The sequence below is a fragment of the Apteryx rowi genome, unplaced genomic scaffold, assembly GCF_003343035.1.
Source record: "Apteryx rowi isolate R43461 unplaced genomic scaffold, aptRow1 scaffold_741, whole genome shotgun sequence".
NCBI classification, from domain to species: Eukaryota; Metazoa; Chordata; class Aves; order Apterygiformes; family Apterygidae; genus Apteryx; species Apteryx rowi.
In genome coordinates, this window is record NW_020451029.1 from 201186 (window position 1) to 213922 (window position 12737).

The window sequence follows — 12737 nt, forward strand, 5'->3', positions numbered from 1 at the left end:
CACAAGTTTATTCTGTCCCAGGTGCAGGGCTTTGCTAGGAATGGGAGTCCTAGATCGTATCAGCCACGTGCCCCAATTTAGTATCAACCTCAAATTTGCTGAGGATATGCTCTTTCCCATCAGCCAGGTCATTAATAGAGACATTAAACAGTATTGGCCTTAATATCAGCTGAGAATTGTGGAAAGTTGTGTCATCAGCCTTGCTAAAGTCAAAGTATACAACATCCACTGCTCTCTCTTCATTCACAGAGCCAGGCATAACATCATAGAAGATAATCAGGCTGGTCAGGAAGGATTTGCCCTTGATCAGTCTGGATACAGTTTCCAGAAGGATTTGCTCCATAACTGATTGCCTCAACCTTTCAAATATGACAGACAGCATCCTCATAATGATATCATCCAGCTCCCCCAGCAACCTTGGATGAATGTCAGGTCCTGTGGAGTTGGGCCCATGGTACTTTGGCCCAGACAAGTTGATGGCCCTGGTGGCCATTACTGAAGCTAAGGACGGGGCCTCAAAATCCGTCCTGGAACCTCTCCARTGGGCGACTGCTTGCATCACAAGGGTTTGCAATCCTGCCATGGCACATTCTTCAGGCTGGATCTCTGCAGAAGCAGGCATAGCCATACTCCTGACATGGTAAAACAATCACTCATGCAGGAAGTGAAAAATACAGTTGTAAGCAGGTTTTGCTCACCTAAGGTTTTTTTGGAATTAGTTTATTCTCATGGCATGATCAAACCAATCAATAAATTATATCAGAAACTGGACAGCCTTCCACTACCTCCTTCATTTTTAAAAGGGAATACTGCTGGATTCATATTGTCGTTTCTATAGAAAAGCCACAGAACTGTATAAGGAATGCCACACTAAATAAAGAAACATAAAGAGAGAGAAAAAAGCCAATAAAGCATTTTACTTTCATGGCTTTTGTCTTCTATTTGCTGCCCAGTCTTTTTATCCCGTGTGCAAATAAGGTCTTACAAAATAGCAATGTGTGGGAGTAAAGGTGGATGGATCAAAAAAAAAACAAAAAAAAAACAGGGAAAGGATGTGGGGGGACAGGTGTGAAAAATAGTCCATTGTCACAGGAAGAAACAATACACCTACTGGTTTCCTCTTTCTTTTCTTTTCTTCCTCCTCCCCGTAAGTATTTTTCTTACTCTTTTAGATAAGAAATATTGTTTCACTCTTTTTCCTCTGGACAGTAGCAATCTTTGAAGGGCCAAAACCAGGAGAACACCATAACCCATTCTCTAAATTCCTAGATGGCTGAAAAAAAGTTATTATAATTATAAAAACATCATAACTTGGAAGTCACCATCTGAGTTATCATGGCCTTTCTCAAGAATTCACAGGCTACAAGATTAATGGACTTTTAGTCCAGAGGTTCAACAAGACATCTATTCTGTGTGCCACTCCACACCACAGGATGCAAAACTCTTCTCAACCTCCTATAACAAATGTCCAATGTATTCTGAAGGAGCAAACACTGGAGGCATTAAAGTGCTGCTGGACAAGTGTGGTTTGAGCCAGCTGGTCTTCAGCCAAGTGTTGTTTCCTACTGTGTTTGCATTATGACATCCTTGTGATGGTTGCATCTGCTAAAAATAGGAGACATATAAACATATATCCTTGTTATGTTGCTGAGAGCAGATCAAATGGCATCTCCCCACTGTCACTAAGTATCTCCTTGAGCAATGAAGAGGAGGAGGATAGTGGATAAGTCTTTGAGACACTCAGCTGGTAAACAGAAATTGCACGTTGTTCTTTTAAAGGAGACATCACCCCACATCTTTCCAGGTATGTTATGGAAGTAGGTCAGCGACACAGTGTGGTCTAGACTGAGGAAGGCTGCAAAGCGACTGGAGAGTTTTAAGTATGGAGATGTGGCCCACACGTATTGTCACAAGGAAATGTCTTCAGTGACAAGTAGAACTTTTCTCTATGTTCGTAGACCTGAGCAGAAGTATTAGGAAACATGGAAGATGCTTGCTGTTAGCACTTAGTTTTAACTATTTTATCCAACTTTTTTCCTAGGAGTCAAAGATTAGCAATACAATGATAACTGTTAAGATCTCTGGATCATGTCTTGACCTTTTGAACACCCAACAGATTATTGAACTTCTTCAGAAAAGCCTGTGAATTGCCTTCTTAGAGGAAAATGTGGATAATTTCTGCTAGAAAGTTGGTTTGAGCTGATCATCAAATATTTCTTACACCTTCCTTGTTCATGACGAGACAGAAGTGCAAAAAAGGCATTGGACAAGAGCAACTGCTGACACCTTGAGTTATCCACTTTGGTGATGAATTGTCTGGAGGGTTTATCTTTTCCATAGTGCAGTATGAGATGTTTTTTGCTGCAAAAACTGTGCTTGAGGCCGGTGTGTGAAGAACAAAGTCAGTTGTTTGTGTTGTGCAATGTTGTGCAGAGAATGAAATAGAAAGCGTGATTTGCTTCTGTTATTATGATGGCCCAGTCTGGAAATAGGTTTGCCTATGGGCAGTTAGAACTGGTTTTGAGGCAACAGCAATCTATCTTCTGCCTGCTGGGTTTTCCAGTGCAGCTTATCAGTGAAATATGGTTGTATTCTTTGGTCAGAGTGGATAGGGAAGCAACTTAGATGCAAGAAAGACACACTAGCAATTGTGAAAACGCTCAGAGCAAGAGAGGTGTCCTGAATTTCTCCCAACATGTCAGCTCTTTGCTGTGAAAGTGAGTGACTTGTCTTTATAAGGCAAACTGGAAATGCAAGGAACTCAAAAGCTTTCCTTGATGGAGTCACTTTTTGCTTGTTTCCTTTCCTGGACATAGAAGTCCTTGGCTGCTGGGAGGGTTCATATCCCTCAGCACCAAGCGTTAAGCAGTGGTCCATGTCTTTGGCAACTGTCTGAGATGAAAAGATAACCCAAGAAAGACATAAAAATATCCCTATTAATACAGTTCAGATTCTGGCATGCAATTGTCATAGTTGCCAAGTCTAGCTTAGGATATTATAGGAAAATCAAGTCCTTACAGCCACATAGAAGAGAAGAGAATGTACTTAAAGCACTATGGCTGCTGAAAAACAAGATGCAGGCATCTGCTCTCTGAGCATTCATGGCAGACTGCTCTCTGAGTAAACAGACTTGGAAATAACAGAGGACTTAAAAAAAATCACCATTGAATAAACAATGAAATTGCGCTTTAAAAACTCATGAGGGATGCAGAGCAGTGATGAAACCAGATGTGGGATTTTTTACTCACACACAAGCAAGAAAGCTTTTGGTAAACAAAATATAAATGACCATTCAGCTGCCATAAAAGGACAGACATTTGTACCAAAGAACAGTCAAAAAACCTTTCCTTGTTTGAGCGAGGCCCTCTACATCTGAAGGTTGACAAGACGACACCTTTCTCTGGGGGAAGGAGGAACTGTCTTGTGAGCTGTTCTGAACTGCAGACCAGTGTACTTTCACAGGGAGAAGTACATTATCTGTAAAGAATCAGTGATGACCCAAAGAAACGTGGCAGCAGTAAGATGTAAAGGAACACAAGCAGAAAAAAAGAAATTGGAAGTAAAGATGTAAAATAAGGAGTATGACACCACCAAGGTTGCAAAGTCAGGCACTCAAAAATCAGGGAGTGGGGAGATTTGAGCACAACAAAGCTAACTCTGTCTCTCTGGAGTTTTCTTCAGAGCTGGATTCCCCCACTTGGGAGACAGCTTTTCTAATTTGCTAAATATTGGGAGAATTAAGAGCAGGAGAGAGCTGGCACTACAGCCCCTAACAAGCTGGAGTTAATCACATCTGTCTGGGATGCACAGTCTCAGCACAGGGCTTCCTTGTTTGCCTCAGTCAGGCTGCTCTGGTGATATTTCTAGGAGACCTGACAAATGGAAAGTTCAAGCTAATACTTTCTGTCAAGCTAGATTAAGTTATGCACCACACTGAATATTCAACTTGAATGTACTTTCTTTTAGCAGTAGCTGCTAAAATTAAATTCATTATGGAAGCAATCGGGGGCTGGCGTTCAGCATGAGCGCCCCATAACGCTGACTGCATTTGGTACATTACTAAGAGACAATTGCTGCCTCACAGAGCTCCCAGTTTGAGCTGGCAGTTAAGATAAAACTCCATCAAGAAAATAGCACTTGCTATTTCAAATTGAGCCAACCCAACATCCTCCTCATTACCTAGGCATCTTGTCTCACCTCCTACACCATTGCTGTTACAGTCAATGACCCTCTGCACTATTCTGTCTATGAGAAAAGAGGTTAGGGAGAGTCTCAAGGCTTCACTCCTGCTCCCTCTATTGCCAAAATATGGTTTCTTCCAGGCAAGGCTGGATGATGTAGCTCCCATCTTCTCTAGGTCTTCCCAGAAGTGGGTGCAAAGCCTGAAGTATTTAATCTTAGACAACTACTATTTTTTTTCTCTCTATCCGTGTGCGTGCACATGCTCACACATGCGAGCCTGTGCATGAATGCATACATGTCTTGGTTTAGCTAGACTTGTTTTATAATCCATAGCTGAACATAGTTGAATGTGTGTTTTATATGTCTGAACTAAAAATAAATACTCAGTGCTAGCACATCACACACCTACAGAATAAAAACTACATGCTAATTGTCATGATAATCATCTTTCTAGTTCCCATTTTGCAGTCACTGCAGTGGACTTCAAAAGAAAAATTCTGTGCACTGCACCGCTGCACCACCCTGTCCCTAAGAGGCTGACATGGAGAAGACTGTCTATAAAATGAAAAGACACACAAAGGCAAACTACATGATAAGTCTAAAATAACAACAGCAACAACAACAAAATCATTCCTATGTTTAAAATAAAACTGAGGAATTCATTTGTGGACTAGTGGAAATAATATCAGCTCCAGTTGTTCAGACATGAACTGAAGCAATAAGTTGTTTCAGGTTATTGAATCCCACACATTAGCATGTAACACCACATCTTCCTTTACCATCTCTGGTTCCTCAGAGGCTGTCTCTGAAAAATAATGGCCTAGCTCTGCTGTTCACCACAGACCTCAGTAATAGCATGACAAAAAAAGATGCCGTGAGCCAGTAACTTGCCATTTCAACCACAGCTGTATCACAATATTTATCCATTACACAATTTCTGTTGAAATAGCTGAAAGTTTTGAGATCATAGTCTTGTCCTGGAGAAGCATATGGCTTAATCTATAAATTCACTGAGGAACCAGTTTACTTTGGTTAGGGTGTCTCTGCGGTTAGCATAAGTACGGTTGTAAAATTACTACAGTGTAAAATAGCATTTGCTGGTTAGCAAGAGCACTGAGGGTTTTTTGTTTTTCTGTGCGCCTGATAGCAACCGACATCTGTGTGAGAATATATCCAGCTTTTCAATTATGTATTGCTTCTAATCACTGTCTTCAATTCTATCTGCATAATGTTGTGGTTAGCATCCTGCCTTTCCTACTACTTCCTATTAATCCTTCTAAATTTCTGTCACTCAGGTGTATTTTTTGGTGGGCCTTTTTTTATGCATCCTAGAAATCTCAGTACTAAGGATATGTCAAAAATACTTACTTTTCAGATTCCCACTGAGATTGCCTCAAAGGAGGAGAAAACCTTCCCTTTTTGTTTTTTAATATATAGCCCTTTTGTTCATTAGAGCATTTGAGTGATTTTCACTGAAGTGTTGGAACACTGCATTTTCTGATTTGTAAGAGTTAGCAGGGAGCTAACCAACATAGTTTTGGTCTTTGCTGTGTTAACTACTGATCTCTGATAGATTTTTCAAGGACCTATCTGTATCCACTTCCCCTTTTGAGGAAAGAAAGACCAAGACATATATTTGTTAACTGGAGCTTGTAATTGAGTAGATTGATGATTTGATTGGCATGATATAAGTCCCATTTTTAAAAGCACATGATTAACTTTAAGCACTAATATTCCCATTCAAGTCAGTTATTATTCCTTTGCTTAAGTGCTTTGTTGAACTGGGTCCTGAATATGAAGCAGCCCTGTATTATAAAATTAATTTCTTGAACGCCTCTGTGCCCCAGGAGCTTAGCTGCTTTACTAACAAAACCAACACACAGAAATTATATACACCATTCACAATGAGAATTAATAGCACCACTGACATGGCTGTTACCTGAGAGTAAGACTATCAGGAGAAAGAGATTTCTCAGTGAAACTGAAAACTAGCAAGCTAAAATAAATGAGCCTTACAGCTTGCTTGGGTAGGTTTGGGTTTGGTGAGCTGCCAAAGGATGTGAACTCCAGAAGCAAAATCCTGCACCTCAGAGAGTCCAAGATGGGAGCTGCCAGCTCGGTTGCTTGTCGCGGGCTGAGGGAGCAGTGCAAGGAGTAGCCTCTCCACATAGCTCACTGCTGTTTCCTCAAAGGGGTATCTTCATGCAACCGAAAGCAAACAGGAAGCCCGAGCAGACCATGTGCACAGATATTACAGGCTTGCGCTGGCCTGCCCTGCTCCTTCAGCAGCTGCTCTCTGTTCGAGCCTGTGGGATGCTGAAGGGAGGAAAATGCCTTAAATCAAGGACATCCTGGAAGTTCAACCTACCTGTGCCAAATGCATGGCTGAGCCCTTCAGAAGCCACAGAAGGGACAGTCACATCTTATCAGTCACCCCAAGTTATCAACTTGGGGGTCATTAACATTGTCAGTGCACACATGGGCCATAGTGGGTGCAGCAATAATTGCAAAGCTCCAGTCTTGCAAGAAAGCTCTAACACCATTGACCAAGAAAGGTGGCAATCAGTGTGTTGCAGTGACCACAGCTTGAGACGCTGATGGCAGTGAAAGCATGGGGAGGCCACAGGAATTAAAGCTCACCTCCACTGTTCTCTAGCCACTGCAGTTAATTAAAAAGTGCTTTCTTGAGTGGGAGCAAAACTGAGCCTTCTTGGAGAAAGACAAAGGCAAGATTCTGGGTAGTGTCTGTTAACTAAAAACTTATTATCTTACACCACTTCACCTTACCTGAGGACCTTAGGGAGTTAAATGCAGATATAACTGTAACTGTATTTGGAAAAGAGCTCTTAACCTTTGATCTTCTTGAGTCAAGGAGCGCAGCCCTCTCTGACCATAGCTTTTACATTTAGATCAGATTTTTCATCCTCTCTTTCCCATTTTGCTGTGTTTTGTTTCTGGCTAAGGTGTAGGGTTCACTTTTATTTGGGATGCGTAACTAAATCTTGGTGACGCGATGTGAAGGTGTAGAAAAGGCTTCAGTTGTTTTTGTGAGTTCTTCTGGTTTGTGTCTCTGTTTGCTTGGTCCAAAGTGGTGAATTTTGGCGGAACAGACCATGCAGTGACAATGCAAACATCTCTCACAGCCCTCTGGCCCTTCACTACTTCCCCTCCCTTCCCCAATACAAGTATTTACAGGGGAATACAGAGAATAAGCTTCTTTAAAGTCTAAGGTCCTCTTTCTGCTGGGATGGCCACATTAAGGAGACCCAAGACACATAAAGCAGGATAAAAAGTGTTGCTTTTAGTTAGAGAGAGGAGTGGATGCAGGATGTTGCCCTCCCTAGGAGCCAAGTACGGTTGCCCGGATAAGTGGGCATTTTCCTGCATTTTAGAGGTGGCATCTAAGTGTACAATGTTGTGTAAATCCTCCTTAGTTTTTTTCCAATGTGCTCTATCTGGTAAAAAATTGGTTTATGTCACAGTTTTCATAGTAGTCAGCTTGAGAAGGACAGACTCACAATTCTGCTGAATACAGTCAAGACCTCTAAATAGCTGTATTTGGCCGCAGGGGACCTATAGTCTGTGGGATACAGAGAAGAAACTGTCAAAAGTTTTATTAACACAGATTTTGGGGGGACTTTTTTAGCCATTTTCTTTTGTGATTTTACCTCTCTCCTCAAATTACAGCAGATTACTTGAGGGGTAAACATAATCACACAGTTCACTTTATTCTGTGGATTGGAAAGTGATCCTGTATTTTGCCCTCTTGGAGTAGACTGTGCTACCCCAGCCTGGGGCACACCAGGCAAAGCCGTCTGCATCAGTGCTGGGCAAGTGAACTCCGGTGCCGGGAGTCATGTAGCTGCCTCCATGCACTGATTTGCCATAGCCCAAGCGAAATGCCAGACGGATGTCTGCATTTGTTCTGGCCTCCCACCTACTTGCCCACCTCTTGCACACCACCTTGGAGATGTACTCACTGGCTCAGAGCTAGCTGAGGGATTTCTGCACTGTGCTCTGCTGCGTGGTGGGGACATGTCCCTCAGGTCAAGCAGCCACCTGTCCTGCCCTTAGACCCTCACAGGTCTGCTCTCTGCCCTCACAGCTGCAATCAAGCGGTTGCAGCATTCAGAAAGCCAGTTGTCCAAAAACTATCCCTCAGTTTTATATCTGACATCCCGGCCGTGAATACCAGAGGAAAAGCTCAATCCTTTCACTGTGTAAATAGGGCCACAGAGCTATCTAAGGGAAACGCCTCCAAAAGCTCCCTTCATGCACATTGTTTTGTCCTTGAAAGCCTGTGCAGAACTGCAGCAAAGCTTTTTGTGCTTGGGATCAAGAAAAGATCGCAAGAATAGTATCATGGCCTCACCCAGTACTTCCTACTGCTGAGTAGGCTCTGCCTGTACTATCTCAGTCCTTTCCCTTCAAGGTCCCTCTGGGCATGGGCACACAGCCATATACTCATGGGATCCTCACAGTCAAAACCCTTGAACAAGGATTTCTCTTCCTGGCCAAGTCCCACATATCCTATATGATATGCCTCAAGCCTATTTGTGCCTGAATGCCCTGTCTAAAAAGGGAATTAGAGAGAAATTCAACAGTTATGATAATAACATTAAGATTAGACTTATCATGGATTAAAAAAACAGCCAAAGAGTTCTGTGTTTGCCTTTTTTGCATGTTTGTAACAGTCGCTGCCATGAAATGTGTTCTTTTGCTTTGTAAGAACTTGGTATCAGGATTGGTTTTCTACAAGTTTGTCTCAAAAGTCCAGAAGAAACTGATATTAAACATATAAGAGACAATCCATTGTGAGGTCTGTCAGACATGAAGAATTTGGAAGAGGCAATTATACAGCCCAGCTGAATATCTCTTTCTGACTATGTAGGAGAAGGGACGTGACCCAGTGTTTAGTGCAAAACAACAGATTTTTCTGTGCAAATGTTTTTGTAGGAACATAATGTTTACAGAACTGACCTTAGCTACAGAGAAACTAAAAAGTGCGAAGACAGATCTCAGCAAGATGGTTTATAAATTACTTGGGGAAAACAAGCAGCTCCTCAGTGAAAACAGACAGTTTGAGAGGTAAATACGATCTGAATAGATTTGCTCATAATTGTGTCAAATATGGCTGCCTCTCCAAGTGTATTCAACCAAAGCTGGATTTCTGTTTTTCTAGAACAAGTGGAAAGCAAATGTCTTTTAGAGTGTTTTGCATAACAAGATTGCAAAATAGATGTTTTCTGGTGTTAAGTAGGCCTGACCAGAAATACAGGTACTTCCCAACCCACTCAGAACTCACAAGGAAAGCACAGTTTCTTTCTGAGATTTTGTCTACTTCCTTTTACCCATTAGGCTAAAATAAATGTGAGATAAGGTTGTTCCCTATATATTTTGGTACATCCAGGTAATGGCCAAGTCAGATAATGAATGAGTACAAAATAGATAAATGTACAAATATATTTTGGGGAGTTCATCAAAACCTTTTGTTGTTTGAAAGTGGGATTAAGTCACTGTTGCATAAAAAGGCTGAATTTAATTATTTTAGAATTACATTGTGTAACAAGAAAAAACATACATGGGGAGAGTTGAGAAACCAAAAGAAATAATACGAAATTTGAATTTCGATTTTAATGTTCTCACTCCACCTTGCCAGTTTTCCCGTCACACCAGAATGGTTACCTAAATTGTTGTTCATGTGATATTGTATCCTACAGTTTTCAGAGCTCAGCTGCACCTCCAAGGACTGAGATGAGACAGAAGGATGACGCAGGCCCTACTCCTGCAAAGGTCAAGAAAAACTTGGAATGGCAGATGGAGGAGGTAGGGTACTACGGCCTGGACAGAGTTGCTAATTAGTAGCTGTGTCTCTGGACAAGGATGTAACTGTCTCGTAGTTCTTGCAACTGATTCACACAGCTGTGGGCAAGTGTCTTGGTCTCACTGGAGTCAGTGGAATTTTTTCTGATGATTCAAACTAGAGCCAAAATTTCATCCTCTGTTTCACATGCTTGTGGGCAGAGAGAGGGAAGGTGTATACACACAAACACACACTGAAATATTTACCTGCAGCATCATGGTAAAAGAAGACTCTTGAGGTCAGGCTATATTCTACATACTTTAGCTAATTGCAAAGAAGTGAGTGTTCTGAAAATACGAAAAAAAATCAAGTTTTATTTATGTACTTCCCAAATACCACTAACTTCCTGATAATTAAACACAACCTGAAAAAATGGCCAAAATATACTGAGGGCTTACCTTGAAGTAGCCTTCACGTGCTACCTTTCCAGTGCCTTAAATGACACTTAATGTTTCTTAATATTTCAGGATCTTTTGAAAATTGAATTGTGTCCTTGATGGGAAGCATGACTAAAATGGCAGTGCCTGCAAAGGCACATCCTGAGTCATTTTTAAATTTTGTGCCATTCTATTTCAGATCTAGGCCTCACAGGGAAACTTTCTGTCATTTTGGACTAGAAACATACAGGTCTGACAAATCAAGAACCCTTGTATAAAGAGAACAGAGAAAAATCTACACCTCACTTCACTGTTTCTTCTTCATGACATATATTTGATTTTAAATTTCAGATTTCTGAATTGTATGAATATAAACTTCTTCAGCATCAAGAGCTTCCATGTATAGAGGAAATAAATCAGTTGAAGGCAAGTGGGCAAGTAGTAACTCATCCTCCTATTAATGATTTGATAAAATGTGTAGTATGCAAACTTTACATTTTGACTTGATGCATAGAAATGTTCAGGAGAAGATATTCCTGTTTCCCAAGGGTTTGCTAACTGATTCAAGAGGCTCTTTTCTGGGGAAGAATAAAGGTGAAACACACTTGGTCATTGGTGAAGCCATCTGTGGTATGCAGGATCCTTAATCAGGAATGGTGTTTGCTATAGCAGATATTTTACATACATAAGTAAAAATCCACGTCCTCATCTAAAGATTTTGCCGCCTAGACACACACACTATAAGGCTTGAGACTTCAGTTGCTGCTGTATGTAACAGCAGGGAAGATGCCTGTTTTCCATTCAGCTGGCTCTTCCACTTATTCCTACATACAACTGCAGTAAGAAATAGGATGTAGACTGAGTATACAGACACACAGACACACAGACACACAGACACACAGACACACAGACACACCCACACAGACACACACACAGAGGCTTCCTCCATTTTCCTTTACTTGCAAAATATCTGCAAATAACCAACACAGAAAGGATTTGATTCATTATTTTCTAATAGGAATAAAAACAAATGGCATAGTTTACATTAAGAATGCCAATGGGTAGTTACGCTGGGGACATGCAAAACTTACAGCAAGATTCATTTTTGGTTTCCCATCTTGCCAAATCTGTGACTTCTCCCTGCCCATCACTCTGCCCAGCCTTACCCAGTTCTAACCTTTTTCTGTGTTAGATCTGTTTGCAGGAGTGGGAGAGATGGATGGAAGAAAAGAAAAAGGACATTATAAAGGTATCAAAATGCCCTTATGAAGGAAGAAATGTGCATGAAAGATGAAGAAAGAGAGTGAGAGTCTACTGTAAGGTTATTAAAAACAGTTTGTAAGTTTGGGCTTCCCCTGCAGCAGTGAAAGAAATGGATGTGTGGTATTTAACTCTGCCCAGACACAGGCTGACCAGAGATTTTGCTGACTGTCATGGTCATGACAAAAACTCCATCATCATTGCTGTCACTGAATGCAAGGATGACCTGAGAGCAGACTTTAGGGTGAGAAGGAGTTTGGGAAAGAGAGACTTCAGCTATATGACTTCCTGGGTCTTTGTGCTCTCTCCTGATGCTGCCCAAAAGTGGATCACGAACAGTATTTGCTCTTGTGACATGTGCTGTTGTCTATGAAGAGATGTAGGTGGTCCATCTCTCTTAGGCAGATATCAGCTGGTAACTGACCAATTTTCAGCTGTGCATTTTCCTAATCTTCTATTTTGTGGGCAAAATAATGGCCTCATGTCAACAGGCTTTCTTCTCCCATTTTGCTGCAGGAACAAATATGAATACCTGGGTAGCTAATGCCTCGGTTGTCTCTCCAGTGGAAGGGACTTAGGGTTTCTAAACAAGCCTCTTGGAAATAAAATCCTTCATATTCCATCAATCATCACATGACTTCGAAAAAGCATAGTGCTAAATAAAATACTGTTTTGACTTACAAATTCCTTTTCCTACCTCCCCCCTTTGACTAGTTGATAGTTTCTTTTTGTTTAGTACGAATAGAGGAGATTATTTTTTCCCAGCTAAACAATTAAATGCAAGTACTTGTCATAACAAAGTCTTCAGCAAAGTTTTAAATGATGCGTATGTCTGTGATTTCATGCTATACTGCAGAGGAACAACTCTTTTATTTAGAAAGGACCTCCATAAACCAAGCTGACTAGTCAGCAGAGTCATAAGACCACAAAATAATTCATTTTGGAGGGGGCGTCAGGAGGACCCAGTCTGACCTCCTTCTGCACTCAGTGGGGTCAGCCCAGACCAGGTTGCTCTGGGCTGACTCCAGACAAGTCTTGAAAGCCTTGAGGGACAA